The sequence below is a fragment of the Salvelinus sp. IW2-2015 genome, unplaced genomic scaffold (genome assembly GCF_002910315.2).
Source record: "Salvelinus sp. IW2-2015 unplaced genomic scaffold, ASM291031v2 Un_scaffold1639, whole genome shotgun sequence".
Taxonomy (NCBI): Eukaryota; Metazoa; Chordata; class Actinopteri; order Salmoniformes; family Salmonidae; genus Salvelinus; species Salvelinus sp. IW2-2015.
Window position 1 is genome coordinate 120431 of NW_019943054.1, and position 14334 is coordinate 134764.

Consider the following 14334-nt stretch of genomic DNA (forward strand, 5'->3'; position numbering starts at 1 on the left):
CCCTCCCGTCATCTCTTCCTCCCTCTGTCTTTTCCTCCCTCCTACCACTCACTCATTCAAAAGCTATGTATAGCTCTGATTAAGTAGGGAATCATGTAGTTCATCATTGGGCTGTCGTTGATTTGTTGGTCTACCACTCTGAGTATTGTCTGTGTTAGGCAAGTTAGGACGTTCTGTAATTATCAGTGTTGAAGTTCATACCTCTGGGAGATGGATTGAATGAAAAACCTAACACTAAATGGCTAAGATTAACTCGACTGGGAGTTAGAGAAAAACATTTAGATTGTAGGAAAGATTATCCAGATTGATCATTCAGCGATACTCCTACAAAGTACTTTGGTCAGAGTTATATCTACAGTCTTTTTCAGAGGATCTCAGAGCAATAGTCTGCCTCTTCAAAAAAAAAAAAACGATACATACAGCACAACTTCAGTTTACAATAGTTTGTGATTAGCACATGCATGCATACCCAGAGGGTTAAACTAGTTAAAACAACATCATACTGAATGTAAAACTGGATTGGCGTCATTTCAACCAGTTTTACCCACTGGGTGTGACCATTCATTTTAATACTAACTCTGTTTTTTTAAACCATTAACACACATGTTAGAAGGAGCAGCAGTAGTAGTAGCATTGTTAATGACATCTGACTCTGAAGATCAGACCCATATCTCACTCCTCTGCTTCCCTCCATCACACCTGCCAGTGTCTGTGATAAACTGATTCATCCTGAGAAAGAGGGGAAAAAGGAGGGGGGACGATCTGCAATGATTGTTAATGTGATGACATAGGGAATAACAAGGCTATTACCAGTCCGTTGGTGTCGGTGGTAGGTGTCATCCCATGTGCACACACACAGTGAACACTTACCTCATACAGGTCCAACATCTGGGTGGTCTTGACGTTCTCCATGGCCAGGGTGTCGGAGAGGTACAGGTTGTATGTGTCATTCTGGTTCCACTCCTGCACCGCCGRGATGATGGATCTTATTGGTTGGGTTTGTAACGAGCTGCCGAGTACGTGTTGGGCGTCACAAGATCAGGTCTTATGTGCATATTGAATGTTTCACACTTTACCTGCCAATGTTCTCTACACAACATATAGTGTCTTTTAACAGCTGCAATAGAAGAGTGGGACTACACACTATGAGATTACACATCACTGTGTAGTAATGTTACAAATTACTTCAAATCAAATCACATTTTATTTGTCACATGCGCCGTGTACAACAGGTGTAGACTTTACCGTGAAATGCTTACTTACGAGATCTTTCCCAACAATGCAGAGTAAAAAAACTAAACATTTTCTAAATACTAAAAATACTCAATCTGAATAATTGATCTCCTGCATGTATATCCAGAGGCATGTGTTTATCACTGTACAATGAATGTTGCTTACCTTAGGCAGAGAATATTTGGGCAGTTTGATTTTGAGGAATGGATCCCTCTGGTAGGACACATAGTAGCTGTCCTGTCCTGCTGTAGTAACCTGGAACACATTGAGCCAAGACACTGAGTGTTCACTTGTATCATTTGTCCATGCTGCACACCTGTGACTCATTATTGTCAACATGAATTAACTCCTTGGATTAATCTAAAACCTTCAGAAATGTATCAATCATTACTCATCTTGCATCCTTCAAACAAGTGAACATGCATGACATTATTTATGATGTAAAGATATACACTGAGTGCACAAAACATAGGAATAGCTTCCTTATATTGAGTTGCACCCCCCTTTGCCCTCAGAATAGCCTCAATCCGTCAACAATGTGTTGAAAGTGTTCCACAGGGATGCTGGCCCATGCTGACTCCAATGCTTCCCACAGTTGTGTCGAATTGGATGTCCTTTGGGTGGTGGACCATTCTTGATACACACAGGAAACTGTTGAACGTGAAAAATCCAGCAGAGTTGCAGTTCTTGACACACACAAACCGATGTGCCTGGCATCTACTACCATTACCCTGTTCAAAGGCACTTACAGTAAATGTTTTGTCAAGGTCATGGAAAGAGCAGGCGCTCATAATGTTTTGTATGGTCTGTGTATTCTTCATCAGAYAGGAACATTGATGCATAAGGAATTTAAATGGCTATTTCCAGATGTTTCTATTGAGAAAATAACAATAACATCTCCTGGCTTGCATACAGATGGCGTAGCAGTGCAGACGTGGTTTGTCGTCCTCTCGTTTACTTTTTGTATTTTTCATTTTTTTTGGTATATTTCAATATATTTTCAATCTCTTTTCTATTTTTAAATTAAATATACCTTCCGGTAACCCGCCTCACTCAATGTGACACGGATCCGCTATTTCTTTTAGACCTTATAGCCAGAACCTCTATCAGCAGCTAGCCATCAGAAGCTAACCAGCTAATTAGCTACAAGCTATTTAGTCACTGCTAGCGGCCTATACCTTCTGCAGAGTCACCAACCGTTTTTTTTTTGCCTGGATAATACCTACCAGCCTCGGACTCTTTTTCTCCACTACAACGCCGGATTCCTGCCGTAAACCCTGGACCATTACTCCTGATCATCACAGCTAGCTAGCTGCCACCGAGTGACCCAGCCCCGAAGCTAGCCCTGAGCCAGGCACACCTAACGGCCTACTCTGTGCTCACCCGGCTACCCAGCCGATGCCTCCCGGCTAGAATCCACTACTCCACCGGATACTTGCGTAAGCTCTGGACCTTTGCAACGGATCATTGCTGCTAGCTAGCTGCTACTGAGTGGCTATAGTGGCTAACGCCCTTGCCCCGAAGCTAGCACCAGTTAGCCYCGAGCCAGGCGCATCTCCCYGCAAGCAAACAAAATTACTACAACTACAATACCTCTTTCACCATCTYYCCCGGCCCCTTTGTCGACACGACGCTCCGCCGTACCACCACGACTGGTCTGTAATTCCATCCGCAGACGCTCCGACGTCCGGCGCAGACTTACCCCGGCCTGCTAACTTTAAATGCTGTGTCTCCCGTGTGCTAGCGTAGCAACGACTACGTTGCTGCTTCCCTGCTCCATCTATTGCTGTTCACTGGACCCTATGATGTGTCACTTGGCTACATAGCTGATGCCTGCTGGACTGTTAATTTATCACGGTACTCCATTTTGTTTATTTTCTTTTGTTTATCTGTCGGTCCTAGCCCTGAACTCAGGCCCTGTGTGTAGTTAACCTACCCTCTCTGCCCATTCATCGCAATTTTACCTGTTGTTGTGGTCTTAGCTAATAAACTGTTGGTGTCTTACTCGTTGTTGTCTTAGCTAGCTCTTCCAATCAACACCTGTGATTGCTTTATGCCTCGCTTTGTCTCTCTCTAATGTCAATATGCCTTGTATACTGTTGTTTAGGATAGTTATCATTGTTTTACTTTACAGTGGAGCCCCTAGTCCCACTCTACATGCCTCAGATTCCTCCTTTGTCCCACCCCCCACACATGCGGTGACCTCACCCAGTATAACCAGCACATGTCCCCAGGCACTCTCATTTATTAACTTCTGTTATCGAAAAAGCCTTGGTTTCATGCATGTTAACATCAGAAGCCTCCTCCCTAAGRTGGTTTTACTCACTGCTTTAGCACACTCCGCCAACCCTGATGTCCGTGCCGTGTCTGAATCCTGGCTTAGGAAGACCACCAAAAATTCTGAGATTTCCATACCCAACTACAACATTTTCRGTCAAGATAGAACTGCCAAAGGGGGAAGAGTTGCAATCTACTGCAGAGATAGCTTGCAATGTTCTGTCATACTTTACAGGTCTATGCCCAAACAGTTCGAGCTTCTAATTTAAAAAATGAACCTCTCCAGAAATAAGTCTCTCGCTGTTGCCGCCTATTATAGACCKCCCTCAGTTCCCAGCTGTGCCCTGGACACCATATGTGAATTGATTTCCCCTCATCTATCTTCAGAGTTCGTTCTGTTAGGTGACCTAAACTGGGATATGCTTAACACCCCGGCAGTCCTACAATCTAAGCTAGATGCCCTCAATCTCACACAAATCATCAAGGAACCCACCAGGTACAACCCTAAATCCGTAAACATGGGATCCCTCATAGATATTATCCTGACCAACATGCCCTCCAAATACACCTCTGCTGTTTTCAATCAGGATCTCAGTGATCACTGCCTCATTGCCTGCATCCGCTATGGGTCCACGGTCAAACGACCACCCCTCATCACTGTCAAACGCTTCCTAAAACACTTCTGCGAGCAGGCCTTTCGACCTGGCCRGGGTATCCTGGAAGGATATTGACCTCATCCCGTCAGTCGAGGATGCCTGGTCGTTCTTTAAAAGTAATTTCCTCACCATCTTAAATAAGCACGCCCCTTTCAAAAAATGTAGACCTAAGAACAGATATAGCCCTTGGTTCACTCCAGACCTGACTGCCCTTGACCAGCACAAAAACATCCTGTGGCGGACTGCAATAGTATCMAATAGTCCCCGCGATATGCAACTGTTCAGGGAAGTCAGGAACCAATACACGCAGTCAGTCAGGAAAGCAAAGGCTAACTTTTTCAAACAGAAATTTGCATCCTGTAGCTCTAACTCCAAAAAGTTTTTGGACACTGTAAAGTCCATGGAGAACAAGAGCACCTCCTTTTTTCTATTGTGTTATTGACTGTACGCTTGTTTATTCCACGTGTAACTCTGTGTTGTTGTTTGTGTCGCACTGCTTTGCTTTATCTTGGCCAGGTCGCAGTTGTAAATGAGAACTTGTTCTCAACTAGCTTACCTGGTTAAATAAAGGTGAAAWATATATATATTTTTTWAAATACAGCAGAAACTGCTCCTCTCACGTCCTCTCGTGTTGTCGACGCCCTTTGTGGTTTCGAAGGTTGACGTGGGCAAATCAAATCAAAWYTTATTTGTCACATGCGCCGAGCACAAGGGGAGAGTGTAATGAACACAAGGGGAGAGCTGGTTTAAAGCACAAMAGTTTATTGGTAAAGGACCACAGGYGGAGGCAGGTAGCTGGGTCCAGGGGCAGGCAGAAGGTCATACACAGYGGGTCCAAAGGCAACAGTACAGGCAGGGAAAAGGCTAGTAACGCTGTCCTGGAGATCCGGCAATAGGTKGATAACAGGAAATSCAATAGGCTAAAGTACAGGCAGYGAATAGGCAAAAGGCGTCYTTAGTGAGGCAGGCAATAACTATCATACACCGGAGGAGTAAATCACGGAAAAACCAGAGCTCTGAAAGASTTGTGTCACAAAACAAAKAATACRTCACAGTGATGGGGTGCAAAGAACTGAACTAAATAGTGTGATAATGACATACAGGTGTGGGAACAGGTGATTAGAATTCAGGTGATTGGGATCTGGAGAGTGAGCTGCGTTCAAGGGATCTATGTGTTTGAGAGTGTGGGCTGGAAAGTGAGCTGCGTTCAGGGGATCTACGTGTTTGAGGGTGTGAGTTGGAAGCAGACGTTACAAACAGGTGTAGACCTTACAGTGAAATGCTTCCTTTAAAAGGCCTCAAATAACAAGAGCAACACTAAAATAACAGTAGCGAGGCTATATACAGGGGGTAACGGTACAAAGTCAATGTGCGGGGGCACCGGTTAATCCAGGTAATTGAGGTAATATGTACATGTTGGTCAAGGTAAAGTGACTATGCATAGATAATAAACAGAGAGTAGCGGGGGGGGTCCATTTAAATAGTTCGGTTAGCCACTTGATTAGCTGTTCAGGAGTCTTATGGTTTGGGGGTAGAAGCTGTTAAAAACCTAGACTTGGCGCACCGGTACAGCTTGCCGCTTGCATGCTGTTGCAGAGAGAACAGTCTATGAGAGTCTTTGGCAATTTTTAGGGCCTTCTCTGACACACCTGGTAAAGAGGTCTGGATGGCTGGAAGCTTGCCCCAGTGATATACTGGGCCATACGCATTACTCTTGTAGTGCCTTGCGGTCTGCGGCAGAGCAGTTGCCATACCAGGCGGTGATGCAACAAGTCAGGACGCTCTCAATGGTGCAGCTGTATAACTTTTTGAGGATCTGAGGACCCATGCCAAATCTTTTCAGTCTCCTCAGCGTGGTATATGTGTTGTTACCTACCCTTACATCTGGGGGTGTCAAGGATCCAGATGCAGATGCAGATGGAAATATTTAGTCCAGGGTCCTTAGCGTAGTGATGAGCTTCGAGGGCACTATGGTGTTGAACGCTGAGCTGTGTTAATGAATAGGTGTTCCTTTTGTCTAGGTGGGAAAGGGAGTGTTGAGTGAATAGAGATTGCGTCATCTCTGGATCTGTTTGGGCGGTATGCAAATTGGGTGGGTCTAAAGTTTCTGGAATAATGATGTTGATGTGAGCCATGACCAACCTTTCAAAGCTCTTACCTTTCATGCGTGAGTTCCAAATATCTCTAACGGTCGCCCAGCGTGAGTTTTTTTATGCACGTGATTATTAGAACGTTCTCTCATTCCAGAATGTGTTGTTATGTAACAGTACATTTCATCCGCGCTGCCTCAAACAAAAGCACGCAGCCTGTTTTTATTTGTCAATTTTAAATTATTTCTAACAAGTTTTTTATTTTCTAATAACAGTTTGAAATGAGGTGTGTTCCGCCTCATTCATTCATAAAAAGTAGTCATTTTTACTTTGCGGACCAATTAATTTTTTTGACATTTCTGACCGGACAAAATTCCCCAAACACTTCTCAATTGTTTGTGCAGGACATTTACTCATCTGCCGTCCTGCATACACGTGTTCATATTATTCACCCTGTCGCCTGCATCGAAATCAAAGTTGTTTCGTTACCAATAATACCTTTGGAATGTGTGCGTTTCTATCAAAGTGCCTTATTACGTTATAATAGTTTCTGCATGTCGTGTTATGTCGTTTTACTGTAGCATCATGTTTTTGTGTATATTCCTTATAACCGCGGACACGCGATGTAACGTTACTCATTTCTAACATTTATGGTGTTATACTCAATGCTTAGGTAGCTAGCTACATTCTCCTATTAGCTCTGGAAAACAATGCTAATTGCGTCAGGGAAGTATTAGCATGTGTTGTATTTTGAAGCTACCCTGGCTTATGACTCCCAAGTGGCACAGCGTCTCAGTGCTAGAGGCGTCACTCCAGACACCCATCTAAAAAAGACTGCGTTTCTATCAAAGTAAGTGCCTAATTACATTATTGTGTCGTGTTATACCGTTTTACTATAGCTCACTGTTGAATGGAGCATAATATATTGTATATATCTTTATAACCGCGGACACGCGAGGTAACGTACTCACCTTTTATGGTGTTATATTCAATCGTGCTTATGTAGCTAGTTACATTATTCTATTAGTTCTGTAAAAACATGCTAAATGCGTCAGAAGTATTGGCATGTTGTATTTTGACGCTACCCTGGAAAAATTGAAAAATATCTTATACCATTGGTCGTTTTCTGAGTGCATTCCACAAGCTGTTTATCATCCACTGCCCCAATTTGAAGTAATAGTCAAGCACGCAGTCTGGTTTCATGTTTCTCTGTCTGGTTTGTTTCTCTCTCCCGTCAGGTGGTCACCTTCCCTGTGCCGACATGTTGCTGTATGGACAGTGGAGAGGACATGGACGTCTCGTTTGTCATCCACTTTACTGCCAGCTGTTAACATTTCTTATTTTGTATAACGGGTCATTTAGGATGGTAGTAGCGTTGATGAAATGCAGTCATAGCAGCAGAACTAGAAGCAGTCTTTCTGTCACCAGGAATGTATACATTTCACTAATTGTGTTGTCCCCACTCTGGCTCTCTCTTATCCTGTAGCTCCAAGGATAGCGATTGGTCTCTACTATGTCTCCCACCAGCTCCTCTGTCAGAAACAACTTGAAGCACTCTGCCTCAGTTGGAAATGGCAAGGGCGTTGCACTCCAGACTGGACTCATCAAAGCAAACACCAGGCCAGGAGGGGTGAACAGCAGGGCAGGAGGGTGAACAGCAGGGCAGGAGGGTGAAATGACTGGTGGCCTTCCAGCTACCACAGAACTCCTGTACTTCATCACTGTTGGTATGCCTCCATCACCACCAGCATCTTCAAAGGGAACTGGGACTTTGTCAGTGGACAAGGGAAATTCAGATTCAGGGTTCTCAATGGCTACAAGGTTGGGGGCAGCTCCTCACTGTCACTGTCAGAATCTGATTCCTGACTTTCAGACTCATTGTCAGAATTTAAAAAATCTCCAGAATTTCCACATTTGTTTGTTGTCTCTTTTGAAGACATTGCTAATGCTTCAGCTCATCTCACTAGCTACATACATAAACAACAACACTGAATGTTTAGAGTGAGAGGGTACGTGGTTGACTGCCGGCACGCGCCACTTGTATCAATAAATCACTATCAGAAATGTTTTGTGTGCAATTATTTGTGTATTTACGGTTTTATTCACATGTTTTCAAATCTAGGTGACAAATCATGCATTCCGATTCTTGCACATATTGTAATGGGCACATATTATGTTGTTAAAATACTTTTTGAAGGTTGTACTGATTATGATGAGCTAACTAATTCCAGCTGTGTAGTCATGTTTGTTGACGTTCAATCATTCTGGGTTCACGTAATCGTCTCTTTGACCAAAGATGTTATACAAAATGAGTGAGTAAGAGTTCACTCGTTTTTTGAGGACTTCCGAAAATGAATGGTGGGATGTGAACGACGGTAAGACACACCCTTCAACATGCATACTATAAACAGACCAAACTCATCTCGTCTTCTCTTATTATCTTCGGTTTCTGTGAGGAAAAAAAATGCATGGCTGGGCGCTGAAACTAATCGTCGGATTACTTTCGATTTCTAAAAAGTGTTTACCTAATTATTTGATCATGTGTGCTCACCCGTGATGTGATTAATTATACATAGTAATTGCTATTAGCTAATTCATATTGTAGTTTATGTCAGCCGAGAGTTAGAAAATATGACTGCTTGTGTTGGGTCAATCTTTCTCAGCGCTAGGACAAATGTAGCCTACATTTTTCCGGTTAGGATGATTGTGTTATGCTATATATTATTCTGTGAATATCTGAACATTGAATCCAAAAATAAACTGCTCACATTCTGGACATAACTTTTGAAGGACTGTGTTTGTTAAATAGTTTCTGAAAAAGTGTGGCAGCTCAAACGCTGATTGTTGCGTCATTCGAAACTGGCGTTCTAAACGAGCGTTCTAAATGAGTGTTCTAATCACACGGGTGTGATCGTACGCTTCAGGACCACTGTAGAACGATCACACCCGTGTGATGGTACGTGTGAAAGGGTTAATGGCTACAGACTTGAGTGCTACGGGTCAGTAGTCATTTAGACAGGTTACATTGGTGTTTATGGCACAGGGACTATGGTGTCTGCTTGAAATATGTTGGTATTACAGACTCGGTCAGGACAGGTTGAAAATGTCAGTGAGACACTTGCCAGTTGGTCAGCACATGCTTGGAGTTTCACGTCCTGGTAATCCGTCTGGCCTGAGGTCTTGTGAATGTTGACCATTTTGAAGTCTTCAAAGGTCACTCACATCGGCTACTGAGAGCGTGATCACACAGTCACCCGGAACAGCTGGTGCTCTCATGCATGCTTCAGTGATGCTTGCCTCGAAGCGCGCATAGTCAATTAGCTCATCTGGTAGGCTTGTGTCACTGGGCAGCTCACGGCTGTGCTTCCCTTTGTAGTCAGTATAATTTGCAAGCCGTTGTAGTAGGAGTCAATCTTTGCCCTGTATTGACGCTTTGCCTATTTGATGGTTCTTCAAAGGCATAGCGGGATTTCTTATAAGCGTCCGGGTTAGAGTCCCGCTCTTTGAAGCGGCACCTCTACACTTTAGATCAGTGCAGATCACTGGTACTTCCTGCTTTAGTTTTGCTTGTAAGCAGGAATCAGGAGGATAGAGTTATGGTCAGATTTACCAAATGGAGGGTGAGGGAAAGCTTTGTACACGTCTCTGTGTGTGGAGTAAACGTGGTCTAGAGTATTTTTCTTCTGGTTGCACATTAAACATGCTGGTAAAAAAATAGGTAAAACGGATTTAAATTTCCATGCATTAAAGTCCACGCCACTAGGAGCGTCGCCTCTGGAGAAGCATTTTCTTGTTTGCTTATGGCCGTATACAGCTCGTTGAGTGCGGTCTTAGTACCAGCATCAGTTTGCGGTTGTAAATAGACAGCTCTGAAAAATCTACAGTGGGGAGAACAAGTATTTGCACTGCCGATTTTGTAGGTTTTCCTACTTACCAGCATGTAGAGGTCTGTAATTTTTATCATAGGTACACTTCAACTGTGAGAGATAGAATCTAAAACAAAAATCCAGAAAATCACATTTTATGATTTTTAAGTAATTAATTTGCATTCCATTAATCGAGAATGTATCCAGTAACAAGTTGCTGGCTTTCTAGGTTGGAAATGGGGCATACGAAATAGGCTCATTATTATTGATAGAACCAATTAGGCTCTTAGGGCGCTTCTAAGTGCACTTCAATTGAGGGAGAGGAGAGGAGAGGAAATAAATAATTTGGGAGGAAAGAGCAGTGGGCACAGTGAGCACTCGCCAGAAAAAGTCCACACGCAACTGAGTAAAGAAGTTCAAAATCGATGGAGAGTACCACGGGCGGTTTTGAACTGAAAAAGTTTCATTAACCCTTCCACAGAATATATCCGGCTGTGACGCAACACAAGAAAACGTTATAGGTTCCTGAATTAGAGATGCGGTTGGAGGTTTAGGTTGAGTGGTGTGGGTTTAGTTAGGGAGACGTATGAGTGTGGTCAAACATGGTTGAGGGATCTGGTAGACCACAGATCTATATTTCAGACCATTTCTGGAGAATGAAGCCAATCATGTTGTAGGGCTGGAGTTTTCCTGAACATGTGACCTGACTATGAAGAAGTCTTGGCTGAGTAGGTATAACTAACACAATGCCAGAGTTTTTTCAAGGCATCATGTGTAGGGATAGGAGTTCTTCCTGACCACTGACATAGGCTACAAGAGCCTAGAGTTTTCCTGGTGAGCCACTGCTCAAGAGAGAAACTATTGGCTCTAATTGAAATTGTTTGGACAGAAGCTTTACTTGACCATGTGACCTGAGTTAGAAAACCATGTGGGCCTAATTCATGTTCTAATAGAAATATATCCATATCTCTCCACTTCAAATACTTCAAACAACAAGGTAGGCCTTTGGAGTTACATTTGGATGGAAAAGTTATTTATACTGGACTGGATTGGTGGGATATTTATTCAAATTTTCCTGTTTGCTTTTAAATTTGTGCATCCTCATTTGCACAATGTCAAAGTAAATACTATTCAGGCGGCGGAGGGAAATTAAAACATGACCCCAGAATTGCACCAGCATTACTTAGAATTCAGCACATTATCATTTCAGATTCCTCTCTCTCGCACAAATTATGATTAATATGACATACTAGGAGACTGGTGTTGAAACCTCCCTAGGTTTCAAATCTGAACCACAATAGAGTCCAAATGCAGACTCTGAAATGAAGGTTCAAATAAAAGGTTTGCATATTTTACATATGTCATGCGAGGTGCATTTTCTTCACACAGAATGTGTCATTGTTTAAAGAAACAATGTAAATTATGGAAAAAGTAGAAAAAAAATACACATGCAGCATAGCAACGATTCAAGGTTCAGACGTGAAAATTACTATTACATAATTACCATAATATATGCATATTCAGATTGCAAAATGAAGAATTAAAAAACTTTGTGTCAATCAATGGACCCCATATCTATTCTAATCAAGAACATGCTGCCGTTAATACAATGTGTCAACACAAGAATGAATCATAAATATTCATATTTATTTAGCTCTATCATGCCATTTCCTCACACCTGAGGATCAACTAGTTGTTGCATGTGGTGCTATAAAATATGTAAATTCCCTCCCAGTCCTAGCCAAAGCAAGTTGTGCGTAATACATAACACATGCCCATATCATTTAAGGCTAACGATGCGCGTCCTATGCAATGCATCATGGTCTACATAAAGTGCTCTGCAAAAGTATTCACCCCGTTGCCGTTTTTCCTATTTTGTTGCATTACAACCTGTAATTTAAATAGATCTTTATTTGGATTTCATGTAATGGACATACACAAAATAGTCCWAACTGGTGAAGTGAAATTTAAAAAAGTACTTGTTTTAAAAAATTCTAAAAAATTTAAGARGGAAAAGTAGTGCGTGTATATGTATTCAGACCCTTTGCTATGAAGCTGGTACAACTAATTACCTTCAGAAGTCACATAAWGAATTAAATAAAGTTCACCTGTGTGCAATCTCAGTGTCACAATCTGTCACATGATCTCAATATATATACACCTGTTCTGAAAGGCCCCAGATTCTGCAACACCACTAAGCAAGGGGCACCACCAGGCAAGCGGCACCACGAAGACCAAAGAGCTCTCCAAACAGGTCAGGGACAAAGTTGTGGAGAAGTACAGATCAGGGTTGGGTTATAAAAAATATCCAAAACTTTGAACATCCCACGGAGACTGGGACAGAGGTTCACCTTCCAGCAGGACAATGACCCTAAGCATACTGCTAAAGCAACACTCAAGTGGTTTAAGGGGAAACATTTAAATGTCTTGGAATGGCCTAGTCAAAGCCCAGACCTCAATCCAATTAAGAATCTTTGGTATGACTTAAAGATTGCTGTATACCAGCGGAACCAATCCAACTTGAAGGAGCTGGAGCAGTTTTGCCTTGAAGAATGGGTAAAAATCCCAGTGGCTAGATGTGCCAAGCTTATAGAGACATACCCCTAGAGACTTGCATCTGTAATNAGTGGCTAGATGTGCCAAGCTTATAGAGACATACCCCTAGAGACTTGCATCTGTAATTGCTGCAAAAGGTGGCTCTGCAAAGTATTGACTTTGGGGGGGGTAAATAGTTATGCACGCTCAAGTTTTCCATTTTTTTGCCTTATTTCTTGTTTGTTTCGCAATTAAACATATTTTGCATCTTCAAAGTGGTAGGCATGTTGTGTAAATCAAATGATACAAACCCCCCCAAATATATTTGAATTCCTGGTTGAAAGGCAACAAAATAGGAAAAATGCCAAGGGGGGTGAATAGTTTCGCAAAGCACTGTACAATATATTCTCCTCAGACAGAGCCTTACCTGTATAAACATATAGTKATCTTGGACCACCAGTGAGCTAATGTCAATGTATCCAGGGAAGGGGTCGTTTTTGTTGGGCTCTGAGCACGTTAGAGCCTGGCATGTTACATACTGTATACCTGCAAGATGAGGAGATAGGGGGGTGAATAGTCTGAAATAGATGCTGGAAATCTGGATTCATCCAGCTGCAGATCATGCCTCTTATTCCTGGGAATGTGAGGATGCTTGGAAACCGATGCTATATGTCTGTATGAATTGAACTTGAGGGCACTTTTGTATGGTTTGTGATTGACATGCAATAGAGGAGATAGTGTTAAACTTGTGACAGCATACTTACTGTGTATATACAGTATATATATATATATAAACATTGTAATTTGACTAGTATGTTGTGGTTTCCATTCTGTAATGGTGTTTGTTTCATACAATACATAGTTTGTAAAGAAGTAGGTTTGTCACTATTCAACATGATCAACTATGATCATTCTCTGTGTACAGAAAACTAAACTGTCTCTGATTCCGMGGCTCTAACAACAGCAGCAGCAGATACTGTAGCTAGAATAAACAATCTCACAATTTCACCTATGGATGACCTTGGGTGGRGTTGCCGTGGCGAGTTATGGAGCTGACAGTTCCAGAGGGAGAAGGATGAGAGGGAAAGGCCATATTAATCAAGTATCATGCACTACATTTATCKGTGGGGTAATCCACTGTCACTCTCCTGGGACACGACGCTCTCAACCCAGGGTGGAATTTATTCCTTGACAGAATCTCACTCTCTTCTATCGTTAGAGGGCTGATAATTGGACTGAAAATATGGGGGCCTTTCTCTGCTGTCTGTGTGTGTAGTGCCATTCACATCCATGAGGAGTGTGTCACTCCATGTTAACCAGATCTGACTCCTTGTCTAGACCCCGTTACAGACCTGGATTAACCTTTTCTCAATCTAGGGGGTGCTGTTTCCACTTTGGAAAATATCGTCTCCAAATTAAACTGCCTCATACTCAATTCTTGCTCGTACKATATGCATATTATTATTACTATTGGATAGAAAACAATCTCTAGTTTCTAAAACCGTTTGAATTATGTCTGTGGGTGAACCAGAACTCTTTCTGCAGCGAAATCCATGACAGGAACGAGGCTCTGTTCTCAGATCAGTTTAAAGCTCTGTATGTATCCTATGGGTCGACATGAACTGCACCCGCCTTCCCCTGGATGTCAGTAACCAATGAGAAGTGGAATGGAGTTTC

General features: G+C 42.4%; 1 long non-coding RNA gene across 1 annotated transcript; it reads right to left on the bottom strand.

Moving 5' to 3' along the window:
* Window positions 1-875: 875 nt before the first annotated feature.
* Window positions 876-13289, bottom strand: LOC112071554 (uncharacterized). The gene is made up of 3 exons (XR_002894131.2): window positions 13085-13289; window positions 1399-1488; window positions 876-1009 (listed from the first exon to the last, which is right to left on the bottom strand). It is a non-coding gene; the product is annotated as an uncharacterized lncRNA (long non-coding RNA).
* Between the last annotated feature and the right edge of the window lie 1045 nt (window positions 13290-14334).